We start from the raw sequence: 14,935 nt of genomic DNA, 5'->3' as shown, positions 1-14,935 counted from the left end.
TGCTGCATATAGGCGGGTTCAAATTGGCAATAAGCGGTTTCAAATTGGCAATAGGCGGTTTGGTTACAAATTGGCAATTGGCTTGTGGCGGTTTCAATATGAAGTTTCTAATTTCCTAAAGTTAAGGTCGGCTTATACAATATATAAATAGGGGGTTTGAGTACCAATCAAAACACATCAACACAAACACAACAACTACTCAACATAGAGTGAGAGCAATTGTGAGATAAATTTTATTCATTGTTTTGAGCGGTGTTTAATTTCTCGGTCGTCGAAGATCTAGTATAGAAGGTTAAATTTCTATACGGTACCATCTTGGGACGAACTTGCGGGTTGTGTGAGTCGTCTTCATCTATCCTTCAATACAATTTTCTTGTTCGCCCGAGGACGTAGGCTTTAAAGCCGAACCTCGTTAATTCTGTTTGCATACTAAGTCCTTGGCTTAGCTTTTCGATTAATTTTCATAGTCGGATCAATTTCAAGGATAGGTTTGATAGCTTCCGCGAACATTTAGTACTAACACTTATAATATGCTTGTTAGTGGACTCTGTAAGGGTGGCAGAATGGAGAAGGCTCGTAAAGTCTTGAATGAAATGGTTGAAATGGGTTGGGGATGTGATTCTCAAACTTACACGTTGGTGATTGAGGGGTATTGCCAAGAACGTAATATGTGCATGGCCTTTGAGATGCTTGATGAGATGAAGAACAAGAACTTACGTCCAACAGTTGTTACTTATAGCGTGATAATCAATGGCATGTCAATCAGGCGATTTCTCTCAAGCTGATGCTATTTTGAAAGAAATGGTAGAGAAGGGTTTGAAGCCAAATGCTGTAGTTTACACGAATCTTATTGCTGGTCATTGCAGGGAAGGTAGATTTGACGAAGCTAAGAAGGTTTTAGAGAGAATAAACAAAAAGGGAGTTGCGCCCGACATTTTCTGCTACAATTCCCTCATAATTGGCCTCTGCAAAGTTGAGAAAATGGAAGAAGCAGAGACTTACTTAGTCGAGATGATAGGAAAAGGGTTAAAGCCTAACGTATACACATATGGTTCTTTCATCCATGGGCATAGCAAGGCAGGACAAATGCACAAGGCAAGTATATATTTAGAAAAGATGATGAATCATAATTTATTGCAGAACGACTTTATTTATATTGCCCTCATTGAAGGGTATTGCAAAGTGGGGAACACAACGGAAGCGTTCACCACGTTTCATTCTATGATAGAAAGAGGAGTTCTGCCAAACGTGAAAGCCTATAGTGTTCTCATCCATGGTCTCTCAAGGAATGGAGAGATTAAGGAAGCTATGTCAGCCTTCTCAAAAATTCAAGAGAAGGGTTTTGTACCTGATGTTTATACTTACAATTCTCTCATTTCTGGGTTTTGTAAGTATGCTGATACTGGTAAAGCTTTCGAACTTTATGATGAAATGTGTAGGAAAGGAGTCGAACCAAACATTGTTACCTACAATTCTCTAATTGATGGTCTTTGCAAATCAGGAAACATTGAAAGAGCTAGAGAATTGTTCGAATGTATTCCAGGGAAAGGTCTAGTTCCTAATGGTGTCACTTATGCTGCAATTATAGATGGGTACTGTAAATACGGGCGTCTTGGATGAAGGATTTAGGTTGTTCGATGAGATGGCGTCAAAGGGAGTTCTGCCAGATAAATATGTTTACAGTGTTCTTGTTGATGGGTGCTGTAAGAACTAAAACATGGAAAAAGCACTGAGTTTGTTTAAGGAAATGGTGAATAAGGATCTCGCTAACATACTCTCTTTCACTACGCTGATTGATGGATTCTATAAGGCCGGGGGACTGCAAGAAGCCAACCGATTAATAGAGGAGATGATAGATAAGAACGTATTCCGTAATCATGTAATGCACACAACAGTCATAGACTGGTGTTGCAAGTCAGGAATTATGGAAGAGGTGGAAAGACTCTTCTTGGTGATGCAGGAAACGAATCTGACCAACCAATGTAACTTACACCTCACTTATTTATGGTTACAATAAGAAGGGGAATACATCAAAGGCATTTGCACTATTTGTTTGAAAATTATTTAATAAACAATTTTTGTTTGAGTAGAATTATATCAATAGGTACTTGGGAAAAGTTACAAGTTATGGGTAGTCACAACCCAATGGAGAGGCATCTTGAAGAGTCATGGCTAACTCTATAAATACTCTAATTTGGTTTCTTTTTCCAATAAGTTTTTTGGACAACTTTTAGTATATTTTAAAGACAATAGTTGAGTCGTCTAGAGTCGTGTTTGAGAGCAAAGTAACTCGATAGTTCGATGGAGCATATAGAATTGTAGTGCTTCTTTCTATATGACGTGATCGTTGTATCTTGGGAGACAAATGTCCGTAGACCGTTAGCACCATTGCGGGGACATGATTGTCTTAAGGAAAGAGTGACCACTCGCCTCGATCAAACAAGATAAGTTTTTTATTTTTATATTTATATAATCTTATAGTGTTATATGATTAGTTGTCAAGAACCGAATCCATAACCCCGAAAATAACAATCTTAAGACAATCATATATATTTCGGGGTCCATTAATTCTTGTGTATTTTAATCTTGTTCGCTTACTGGATCTCTAAATTTTATGATGAGAAGATAGCAGTCACTTTCGGTGAACCCAGTAGCAAAACTCCAAAAAGAAAAAGTGGGATTATACCCGAGTGATTATACATATTCCAACCACAACGAGGGTGATCAGAATAAGTGAAGAATAAAAAGAAAATGCAAACAAAAACATAAAATCCGATAAGTTTCTCTTTCTGAACTATTAATTTATTAACTAATCGAAACCAAGTTACATAGATGTTGGGTATTTGGTATCCACTTCCTTGTGATGGTATGTCGTAGTTATATTGATCTTCTTCGACAATGTCAAAAGAGTTACGTGAACCACACACATCATAAATAAGATAAGTTTACTTTCTCTTTCTTATATCTTATAGATAATTGGCATTCATTAGTCTTTGGAGTCTCTCATGTCTTACAAAGAGATATATGATGGAAAAATTCATTACTTATGCATATAAATAACAAAATACAAGTAATGAAATTAAACCAAGATCTCTATTTGATGAATTAAAGAGATGTAAAAGGTTTCAGGAGGTACTTACCCGAATCCATAGCTTGAAGATACATTAGATTTCCTTGTTACCCCTAAGATCCGGACAAAATCTTCTAAACCTTGAGAATGGACGTTGTTTCTGATTTCTCAAAAATGGGAGTTGGGAAAATCACGTCTCTCTCCTATGGTTTAGGGATTTCCCCTGAATAATATGGGAACTGCCTAGGTAGTTACTAGCAGTTACCCAAGTAATTATTAAAGAGCCCATTATTCTTTGATAATTACTTTTGAGGGCTCTACACATGACATATTGCTAATACGCTCCCCACACTTCAAACTGATATTTTATGGTCCATAATGTATAAATTAATTAGATCACATTTTGGGACCCTTAAGTGAAATAACATGTATTATGTAATTAATACATATATTAGTCCACATTAGTCATTAGTATTAAAAATACTAACAATCTCCCACTTGGACTTTATATGTTTTCTGAATTACATAATACAAGAACCTTAGTGTGCACAAAAATTGTTATTTCATGACTTCAAATATCACGTACAATCTGGTTCATTAACCACATTAGCAAGGGATCAAAACGGCGTTCGTCGCATTTGTTCATGACTAAACCTTTAATGGTCACATTACTAACGTAATTAACAACATAGATCAAGTGTGGATGTGTAGCATGGAAATTGCATGCAATTGTGATCTAAAACATGTCTATTTCCAACTAATCCAGTGACTCCACCGAGTCCAACTTTCTCCCAATGATGTCCTCAATAGAAAGTTGATATCCTTATTGTGACGCCCCGTGTCCCAAAATAGACACGACCACGCCCCGGCAATTCACAGACGAGACAGAAATCCGACAGAGTCTCCTCTGTAAATCGAACCGGTCGCACCTGTAAAACCTGTCATGCAAACCATACATTCGCATATACAAGAAAAATAAACTAAAGCGGAAGCTAAACAAACTCAACTCAGTTTCGGGTCGAAACCCGAACCACAAAAAGAACTATAAAAGCCTCTTACACAACGATACAACCTATAAACAACTCTAAGTGTTATATATATATACATTTTAGAGTTTGGTTTCTGCAATAAATATATAACTTGAAAATAATGAAAAACCATATAAGCAAAAACCAAAGAAAATGACGCAACACCTCTAGCCTCGTTAGACAAGATCACTGGCTGGAATACAACTCCGCCTCGAGGCTACAACCAAGCACCTGCACACTAACAACTGGTAGGGGGTCAGAATACTCACCGACACGAGTTATTCTGGTAGAAGACCAATCCAAAACCCATCACGTTTTCAAAAGTTCATTTAATAAGTTGTAAACATCATGACAAATCGAGTTATCAAACCAGTTACCATATATACTATATACAAAACCATTTTCCTTAATCTAGCAAGCAATAGCAGTGATTAGCTGCCCACCCATGGTGCGCTCCCAATAAGAGGAGAGTACCTCAGGGGAACCTAGAGTGCGTTAGATAGTACCAGCCCATTTATGGCACTAGCTAATGCACTACGTCTCCTCGAGAAAGAGACTTACCCCTAGCCGGTAAGTCCCTCTCCCATTAAGGGACTCCGCAATCATTGAAGAGTTTACCTCATGATACATATATACCTTAAGTATCTAAATACGTTTTTGATCACCGAGTTCGAATAAGAGAGCCGTCCCCCAATACCCATGGAAGGACCTGAACCTCATTCTCTTCGGTACCCTGTCATGCATCTAATGCGATCTTTCAAAATCAGTTTCATTCGTATATCAAAACCAATATTCATATTCAATTCATTATCTTATCAAACACGGAAGTGGAACAACCAAGAGTCATATCGCCACAAAGCAGAGGAATCCCAATCAATGTCACCTCCCAGGCGAGCGGTCAGGGTGTACGGCCCTGAGCCTCGAGCTGGAGGCACGAGCACCAATGGCCAGCAAGTGAAGCACTCTACTCCCACAGGTCTCATGACTAGTGTCGCCCACCTCACCGGTCTCACACGGATCACAACCGTGTCCACATGTCATCCTACCCTCAATGGCTACGTGCCCGTAGGTTGACATAATCCGCAGTCGGGTACATACAAGAAAATCCCAAGTAGTTCGCAATCATCGTAAAAACAGTTCGAAAACATTTCTCTTATCACTGCAAAACCATTCCAGCATATTTCAGTTCATCACATAAATTTGAGTTTCATGCTACCTAAACTCTAGTTATAATGGCGCATATATAACTATACGACTTAGCACATTTCATTATCTATAAAACCATGTTGGATAAAGGATTCAGAACCCCTACCTCAGTCCTTGCATCACCAAAGACTCCCACCTACCAGACGACCCAATTCCTCCTCATTCGCAAACTCTGGGATAAGGAAGAATAACCAAAAATCGAATAGAAACATTAGGTTCTTCGATAAGAACCTTCGTAAATAAAAAGAATAATTAAAACAAAACCATGAAAACTTAAAAGCAAATTCGCTATCTTCGGAACACTTCAAGTGTCTATCGAATCGATCTCTAACTTCGTACCTATGTCTCCTGAATATCGGAAATGCCTACGAACCAATCAACCAACTTCCTATAAATTCTATTTCTCATTTTAGAGTCTCCATAAGCTGACAAATCATATAATGAACCACACCATATACATCTATAGCTGAAACTGTCCATTCCTATGAAATATGACAAAATTCGGGTAACCATCTCTATTTCAGTTCATTCTCAAAACTAGTCCAAATATGAAATTCGAGCCGTAAAATAATTCGGCAGCACCCCGTCTATATATGGTCACCCCAAAATAGTCCATAACATTCTAAACATGATCCTGAACATAAATCATTAGAAGAAATCGAATAATAATCGTCTAAATAGCTCCAAATTTCGATCCCAAATGAAATTAGTACAACTATACAGTTATCGAAATAACCATCATAAATCCATCAAATACGGACGAAATTGAAAATTCTAAACGGATAGATATGTAGAACAAGTCGAATGGGATTACCTGGAACAAGTTTCATAGAATTCCGACAATCAGGCAGGAAGAAATCGACGAAAATAACTTCGAAACCCTCACGGCCAAAAATCCATTGAACTCCCAAACCTCACGACCAAACCCATTTCATAATATATGTTCTCTGTTGTTGTGGGTGTAAAAGTGGGTAAAAGTGGGTTAAAGGAAATTGGTATGAAATGGGGTCCACGTATAATTTTTAAAATAATCAAACTTTATCCCCTTCCAACACGTCCCACATGCATGCACGGCAAATTCGTTTTTAAGGCAAAATGATGCCACGTGTCGTTGTATAAAGTGGCCAGCTTACTTAGTTCCTTTTAAGTCCCTGAGTTTTGTCCCAATTGCAAAATACCCCCCAGTTTGGACGTTTTACTAATTTAGCCCCTGTTTTGACTTGACCCAAATGTCAAATAATCCCTCAACTAAACTTGAAAACATGGGATGTCACAATCCTCCCCCCTTAAAAGAAATTTCGTCCCCGAAATTTAGATCAACTCGCTTCTTTCTGCCATGTCCTTTCGACCAACTCAGAATTTGAGAGAACCTGTCCCATTTCGAAAATTACAAACTCTCTGTATCTAACAAAAATCAATCTGGCTAAACTGTATAAACAAACTAGATCCAATCCTTCATATCCCGAATTCTTCTAAATAACCACACAACTCAAGGATATTCTATAACAATGACTATCCACGATATGAAGAGATAAAGAAAATAAAGACCTCTATAATCTGTATATAAGAATAAGTTCTCGTTGATCCCACATCTTCATAACAAATACCATTCTCGATAATATAAGAAAATACCGTTGACTCGATAAAATAAGAAAATAAAGAATGAAGACATCTATAATAAATTGAAGTCAACATTGGCGTGACACTATAATCTCAAGAAAAATATAGTTGTTGTCGATAAGATGATAAAATGAAAATAGAAGACCGCTATAATATCTATACAATTCGTAGATAAACCAATCCTTGAAAAATTCTACAATAACTTAATAACCCCCGATATTTCGAATACCCAACACTAACTCAATCCATATAACCTCTAATATCGAAACATTCTATTAACCAAATAAAATCCAGACCCATACTTATCTGTAATCAAACTGAAACAATACACGCTCGAAACAACCTGATCAAAGTCAACCTCAACTGTCTCTGAATGATCTGATCGAAGCTCATAAATGAAGGAATGTGTATAACTACTATGAGGTCTACAATACCAAGTCTGACTCATCTCCTCATCTACTATTGTCTTAGATACTTACAAAACATCGATATGTCGACTTGCCCAAAATTTACTTCTGAACTCCTAACCCTTGACTGTCCTCCCATAACATCTTGTACAACATTGCAGAAATCTACAACAATCTTAAAACATCCGTCGAGTCTTCCTTTAGCGAGTAAAACGAATCAAGAAACGAAAAGCAAAAGAAACAAATACATATATAGCATCTTTTATTCTTGGTCGCTTTTAATCTTGAAGCTTTTAGACACCTAATCTTGTCCAATTTTATCTTTCCCTAAAGTCTAGAGCAGTCAATGCTCTAAACTATACACGACTTATCGGTCACCAGAACTCATGCTCTGATATGGGTCACCAGAACTAACTGCTCTGATATAGGTCACCAGAACTAACTGCTTTGATATAAGTCACCAGAACTAACTGCTCTGATACCAACTGTGACGCCCCGTGTCCCAAAATAGACACGACCACGCCCCGGCAATTCACAGACGAGACAGAAATCCGACAGAGTCTCCTCTGTAAATCGAACCGGTCGCACCTGTAAAACCTGTCATGCAAACCATACATTCGCATATACAAGAAAAATAAACTAAAGCGGAAGCTAAACAAACTCAACTCAGTTTCGGGTCGAAACCCGAACCACAAAAAGAACTATAAAAGCCTCTTACACAACGATACAACCTATAAACAACTCTAAGTGTTATATATATATACATTTTAGAGTTTGGTTTCTGCAATAAATATATAACTTGAAAATAATGAAAAACCATATAAGCAAAAACCAAAGAAAATGACGCAACACCTCTAGCCTCGTTAGACAAGATCACTGGCTGGAATACAACTCCGCCTCGAGGCTACAACCAAGCACCTGCACACTAACAACTGGTAGGGGGTCAGAATACTCACCGACACGAGTTATTCTGGTAGAAGACCAATCCAAAACCCATCACGTTTTCAAAAGTTCATTTAATAAGTTGTAAACATCATGACAAATCGAGTTATCAAACCAGTTACCATATATACTATATACAAAACCATTTTCCTTAATCTAGCAAGCAATAGCAGTGATTAGCTGCCCACCCATGGTGCGCTCCCAATAAGAGGAGAGTACCTCAGGAGAACCTAGAGTGCGTTAGATAGTACCAGCCCATTTATGGCACTAGCTAATGCACTACGTCTCCTCGAGAAAGAGACTTACCCCTAGCCGGTAAGTCCCTCTCCCACTAAGGGACTCCGCAATCATTGAAGAGTTTACCTCATGATACATATATACCTTAAGTATCTAAATACGTTTTTGATCACCGAGTTCGAATAAGAGAGCCGTCCCCCAATACCCATGGAAGGACCTGAACCTCATTCTCTTCGGTACCCTGTCATGCATCTAATGCGATCTTTCAAAATCAGTTTCATTCGTATATCAAAACCAATATTCATATTCAATTCATTATCTTATCACACACGGAAGTGGAACAACCAAGAGTCATATCGCCACAAAGCAGAGGAATCCCAATCAATGTCACCTCCCAGGCGAGCGGTCAGGGTGTACGGCCCTGAGCCTCGAGCTGGAGGCACGAGCACCAATGGCCAGCAAGTGAAGCACTCTACTCCCACAGGTCTCATGACTAGTGTCGCCCACCTCACCGGTCTCACACGGATCACAACCGTGTCCACATGTCATCCTACCCTCAATGGCTACGTGCCCGTAGGTTGACATAATCCGCAGTCGGGTACATACAAGAAAATCCCAAGTAGTTCGCAATCATCGTAAAAACAGTTCGAAAACATTTCTCTTATCACAGCAAAACCATTCCAGCATATTTCAGTTCATCACATAAATTTGAGTTTCATGCTACCTAAACTCTAGTTATAATGGCGCATATATAACTATACGACTTAGCACATTTCATTATCTATAAAACCATGTTGGATAAAGGATTCAGAACCCCTACCTCAGTCCTTGCATCACCAAAGACTCCCACCTACCAGACGACCCAATTCCTCCTCATTCGCAAACTCTGGGATAAGGAAGAATAACCAAAAATCGAATAGAAACATTAGGTTCTTCGATAAGAACCTTCGTAAATAAAAAGAATAATTAAAACAAAACCATGAAAACTTAAAAGCAAATTCGCTATCTTCGGAACACTTCAAGTGTCTATCGAATCGATCTCTAACTTCGTACCTATGTCTCCTGAATATCGGAAATGCCTACGAACCAATCAACCAACTTCCTATAAATTCTATTTCTCATTTTAGAGTCTCCATAAGCTGACAAATCATATAATGAACCACACCATATACATCTATAGCTGAAACTGTCCATTCCTATGAAATATGACAAAATTCGGGTAACCATCTCTATTTCAGTTCATTCTCAAAACTAGTCCAAATATGAAATTCGAGCCGTAAAATAATTCGGCAGCACCCCGTCTATATATGGTCACCCCAAAATAGTCCATAACATTCTAAACATGATCCTGAACATAAATCATTAGAAGAAATCGAATAATAATCGTCTAAATAGCTCCAAATTTCGATCCCAAATGAAATTAGTACAACTATACAGTTATCGAAATAACCATCATAAATCCATCAAATACGGACGAAATTGAAAATTCTAAACGGATAGATATGTAGAACAAGTCGAATGGGATTACCTGGAACAAGTTTCATAGAATTCCGACAATCAGGCAGGAAGAAATCGACGAAAATAACTTCGAAACCCTCACGGCCAAAAATCCATTGAACTCCCAAACCTCACGACCAAACCCATTTCATAATATATGTTCTCTGTTGTTGTGGGTGTAAAAGTGGGTAAAAGTGGGTTAAAGGAAATTGGTATGAAATGGGGTCCACGTATAATTTTTAAAATAATCAAACTTTATCCCCTTCCAACACGTCCCACATGCATGCACGGCAAATTCGTTTTTAAGGCAAAATGATGCCACGTGTTGTTGTATAAAGTGGCCAGCTTACTTAGTTCCTTTTAAGTCCCTGAGTTTTGTCCCAATTGCAAAATACCCCCCAGTTTGGACGTTTTACTAATTTAGCCCCTGTTTTGACTTGACCCAAATGTCAAATAATCCCTCAACTAAACTTGAAAACATGGGATGTCACAATCCTCCCCCCTTAAAAGAAATTTCGTCCCCGAAATTTAGATCAACTCGCTTCTTTCTGCCATGTCCTTTCGACCAACTCAGAATTTGAGAGAACCTGTCCCATTTCGAAAATTACAAACTCTCTGTATCTAACAAAAATCAATCTGGCTAAACTGTATAAACAAACTAGATCCAATCCTTCATATCCCGAATTCTTCTAAATAACCACACAACTCAAGGATATTCTATAACAATGACTATCCACGATATGAAGAGATAAAGAAAATAAAGACCTCTATAATCTGTATATAAGAATAAGTTCTCGTTGATCCCACATCTTCATAACAAATACCATTCTCGATAATATAAGAAAATACCGTTGACTCGATAAAATAAGAAAATAAAGAATGAAGACATCTATAATAAATTGAAGTCAACATTGGCGTGACACTATAATCTCAAGAAAAATATAGTTGTTGTCGATAAGATGATAAAATGAAAATAGAAGACCGCTATAATATCTATACAATTCGTAGATAAACCAATCCTTGAAAAATTCTACAATAACTTAATAACCCCCGATATTTCGAATACCCAACACTAACTCAATCCATATAACCTCTAATATCGAAACATTCTATTAACCAAATAAAATCCAGACCCATACTTATCTGTAATCAAACTGAAACAATACACGCTCGAAACAACCTGATCAAAGTCAACCTCAACTGTCTCTGAATGATCTGATCGAAGCTCATAAATGAAGGAATGTGTATAACTACTATGAGGTCTACAATACCAAGTCTGACTCATCTCCTCATCTACTATTGTCTTAGATACTTACAAAACATCGATATGTCGACTTGCCCAAAATTTACTTCTGAACTCCTAACCCTTGACTGTCCTCCCATAACATCTTGTACAACATTGCAGAAATCTACAACAATCTTAAAACATCCGTCGAGTCTTCCTTTAGCGAGTAAAACGAATCAAGAAACGAAAAGCAAAAGAAACAAATACATATATAGCATCTTTTATTCTTGGTCGCTTTTAATCTTGAAGCTTTTAGACACCTAATCTTGTCCAATTTTATCTTTCCCTAAAGTCTAGAGCAGTCAATGCTCTAAACTATACACGACTTATCGGTCACCAGAACTCATGCTCTGATATGGGTCACCAGAACTAACTGCTCTGATATAGGTCACCAGAACTAACTGCTTTGATATAAGTCACCAGAACTAACTGCTCTGATACCAACTGTGACGCCCCGTGTCCCAAAATAGACACGACCACGCCCCGGCAATTCACAGACGAGACAGAAATCCGACAGAGTCTCCTCTGTAAATCGAACCGGTCGCACCTGTAAAACCTGTCATGCAAACCATACATTCGCATATACAAGAAAAATAAACTAAAGCGGAAGCTAAACAAACTCAACTCAGTTTCGGGTCGAAACCCGAACCACAAAAAGAACTATAAAAGCCTCTTACACAACGATACAACCTATAAACAACTCTAAGTGTTATATATATATACATTTTAGAGTTTGGTTTCTGCAATAAATATATAACTTGAAAATAATGAAAAACCATATAAGCAAAAACCAAAGAAAATGACGCAACACCTCTAGCCTCGTTAGACAAGATCACTGGCTGGAATACAACTCCGCCTCGAGGCTACAACCAAGCACCTGCACACTAACAACTGGTAGGGGGTCAGAATACTCACCGACACGAGTTATTCTGGTAGAAGACCAATCCAAAACCCATCACGTTTTCAAAAGTTCATTTAATAAGTTGTAAACATCATGACAAATCGAGTTATCAAACCAGTTACCATATATACTATATACAAAACCATTTTCCTTAATCTAGCAAGCAATAGCAGTGATTAGCTGCCCACCCATGGTGCGCTCCCAATAAGAGGAGAGTACCTCAGGAGAACCTAGAGTGCGTTAGATAGTACCAGCCCATTTATGGCACTAGCTAATGCACTACGTCTCCTCGAGAAAGAGACTTACCCCTAGCCGGTAAGTCCCTCTCCCACTAAGGGACTCCGCAATCATTGAAGAGTTTACCTCATGATACATATATACCTTAAGTATCTAAATACGTTTTTGATCACCGAGTTCGAATAAGAGAGCCGTCCCCCAATACCCATGGAAGGACCTGAACCTCATTCTCTTCGGTACCCTGTCATGCATCTAATGCGATCTTTCAAAATCAGTTTCATTCGTATATCAAAACCAATATTCATATTCAATTCATTATCTTATCACACACGGAAGTGGAACAACCAAGAGTCATATCGCCACAAAGCAGAGGAATCCCAATCAATGTCACCTCCCAGGCGAGCGGTCAGGGTGTACGGCCCTGAGCCTCGAGCTGGAGGCACGAGCACCAATGGCCAGCAAGTGAAGCACTCTACTCCCACAGGTCTCATGACTAGTGTCGCCCACCTCACCGGTCTCACACGGATCACAACCGTGTCCACATGTCATCCTACCCTCAATGGCTACGTGCCCGTAGGTTGACATAATCCGCAGTCGGGTACATACAAGAAAATCCCAAGTAGTTCGCAATCATCGTAAAAACAGTTCGAAAACATTTCTCTTATCACAGCAAAACCATTCCAGCATATTTCAGTTCATCACATAAATTTGAGTTTCATGCTACCTAAACTCTAGTTATAATGGCGCATATATAACTATACGACTTAGCACATTTCATTATCTATAAAACCATGTTGGATAAAGGATTCAGAACCCCTACCTCAGTCCTTGCATCACCAAAGACTCCCACCTACCAGACGACCCAATTCCTCCTCATTCGCAAACTCTGGGATAAGGAAGAATAACCAAAAATCGAATAGAAACATTAGGTTCTTCGATAAGAACCTTCGTAAATAAAAAGAATAATTAAAACAAAACCATGAAAACTTAAAAGCAAATTCGCTATCTTCGGAACACTTCAAGTGTCTATCGAATCGATCTCTAACTTCGTACCTATGTCTCCTGAATATCGGAAATGCCTACGAACCAATCAACCAACTTCCTATAAATTCTATTTCTCATTTTAGAGTCTCCATAAGCTGACAAATCATATAATGAACCACACCATATACATCTATAGCTGAAACTGTCCATTCCTATGAAATATGACAAAATTCGGGTAACCATCTCTATTTCAGTTCATTCTCAAAACTAGTCCAAATATGAAATTCGAGCCGTAAAATAATTCGGCAGCACCCCGTCTATATATGGTCACCCCAAAATAGTCCATAACATTCTAAACATGATCCTGAACATAAATCATTAGAAGAAATCGAATAATAATCGTCTAAATAGCTCCAAATTTCGATCCCAAATGAAATTAGTACAACTATACAGTTATCGAAATAACCATCATAAATCCATCAAATACGGACGAAATTGAAAATTCTAAACGGATAGATATGTAGAACAAGTCGAATGGGATTACCTGGAACAAGTTTCATAGAATTCCGACAATCAGGCAGGAAGAAATCGACGAAAATAACTTCGAAACCCTCACGGCCAAAAATCCATTGAACTCCCAAACCTCACGACCAAACCCATTTCATAATATATGTTCTCTGTTGTTGTGGGTGTAAAAGTGGGTAAAAGTGGGTTAAAGGAAATTGGTATGAAATGGGGTCCACGTATAATTTTTAAAATAATCAAACTTTATCCCCTTCCAACACGTCCCACATGCATGCACGGCAAATTCGTTTTTAAGGCAAAATGATGCCACGTGTTGTTGTATAAAGTGGCCAGCTTACTTAGTTCCTTTTAAGTCCCTGAGTTTTGTCCCAATTGCAAAATACCCCCCAGTTTGGACGTTTTACTAATTTAGCCCCTGTTTTGACTTGACCCAAATGTCAAATAATCCCTCAACTAAACTTGAAAACATGGGATGTCACACTTATGTTCAGAGTACCAAATATAATACATAATTACTGAAACTACGTAAGGTCAATACAAGAAACCAAACATTTCCAATGAGCACAACCAAATGGATCCAAAAAATTAAGACAACAAACTCCAACTAATCAATGGGATCCTAGAATCCCGATATAAACCACATACTTGCTGAAAAACTTTAGGCGGTAAATCTTTAGTGAGTGGTTCACCATATTGGAGTTTGTGTCAATGTGCTCAATGGATACCAAAGGACTCTGAACGTTACCTTTTACCGCAAGGTACTACATACCAATGTATTTGGACTTTGAAAAGCTTTTGTTGTTATTTAAGTACAACTCAGCTGCCTAATCGTCATGTTAGATCCTCATTGGTCGTTTTACGTATCCGACCACTTTCTAACTTAAAGACAAAATTTCAAAGCCAAATTGCATGATTGATGCTTGAAAGCATGTTAAGAACTCTGCTTTCATGGTCGAGAAGGTCATAGGGATTGTTTTACACTTTCCAATAATTAAC

General features: G+C 38.2%; 2 protein-coding genes and 1 pseudogene across 2 annotated transcripts in view; 2 read left to right on the top strand and 1 right to left on the bottom strand.

The window, feature by feature from the left end:
• The window catches only part of LOC147547414 (uncharacterized), a 74,101-nt gene that overhangs the window by 21,065 nt on the left and 38,101 nt on the right, over window positions 1-14,935 (top strand). The window lies entirely within an intron of this gene.
• The window catches only part of LOC147547415 (putative pentatricopeptide repeat-containing protein At2g01510), a 60,267-nt gene that overhangs the window by 25,870 nt on the left and 19,462 nt on the right, over window positions 1-14,935 (bottom strand). The gene's annotated exons all lie outside the window — the stretch shown is intronic.
• LOC147547416 (uncharacterized) overlaps window positions 1-14,935 on the top strand; it is a 37,518-nt pseudogene that overhangs the window by 3,366 nt on the left and 19,217 nt on the right.

The sequence above is a fragment of the Eschscholzia californica genome, unplaced genomic scaffold (assembly GCF_041429995.1).
Source record: "Eschscholzia californica isolate CP2 unplaced genomic scaffold, dmEscCali1.0.p SCAF_3, whole genome shotgun sequence".
Lineage (NCBI taxonomy): Eukaryota > Viridiplantae > Streptophyta > Magnoliopsida > Ranunculales > Papaveraceae > Eschscholzia > Eschscholzia californica.
The sequence above is the reverse complement of the archived record's forward strand: the minus strand, read 5'-3'. Positions and strand labels throughout refer to the sequence as shown.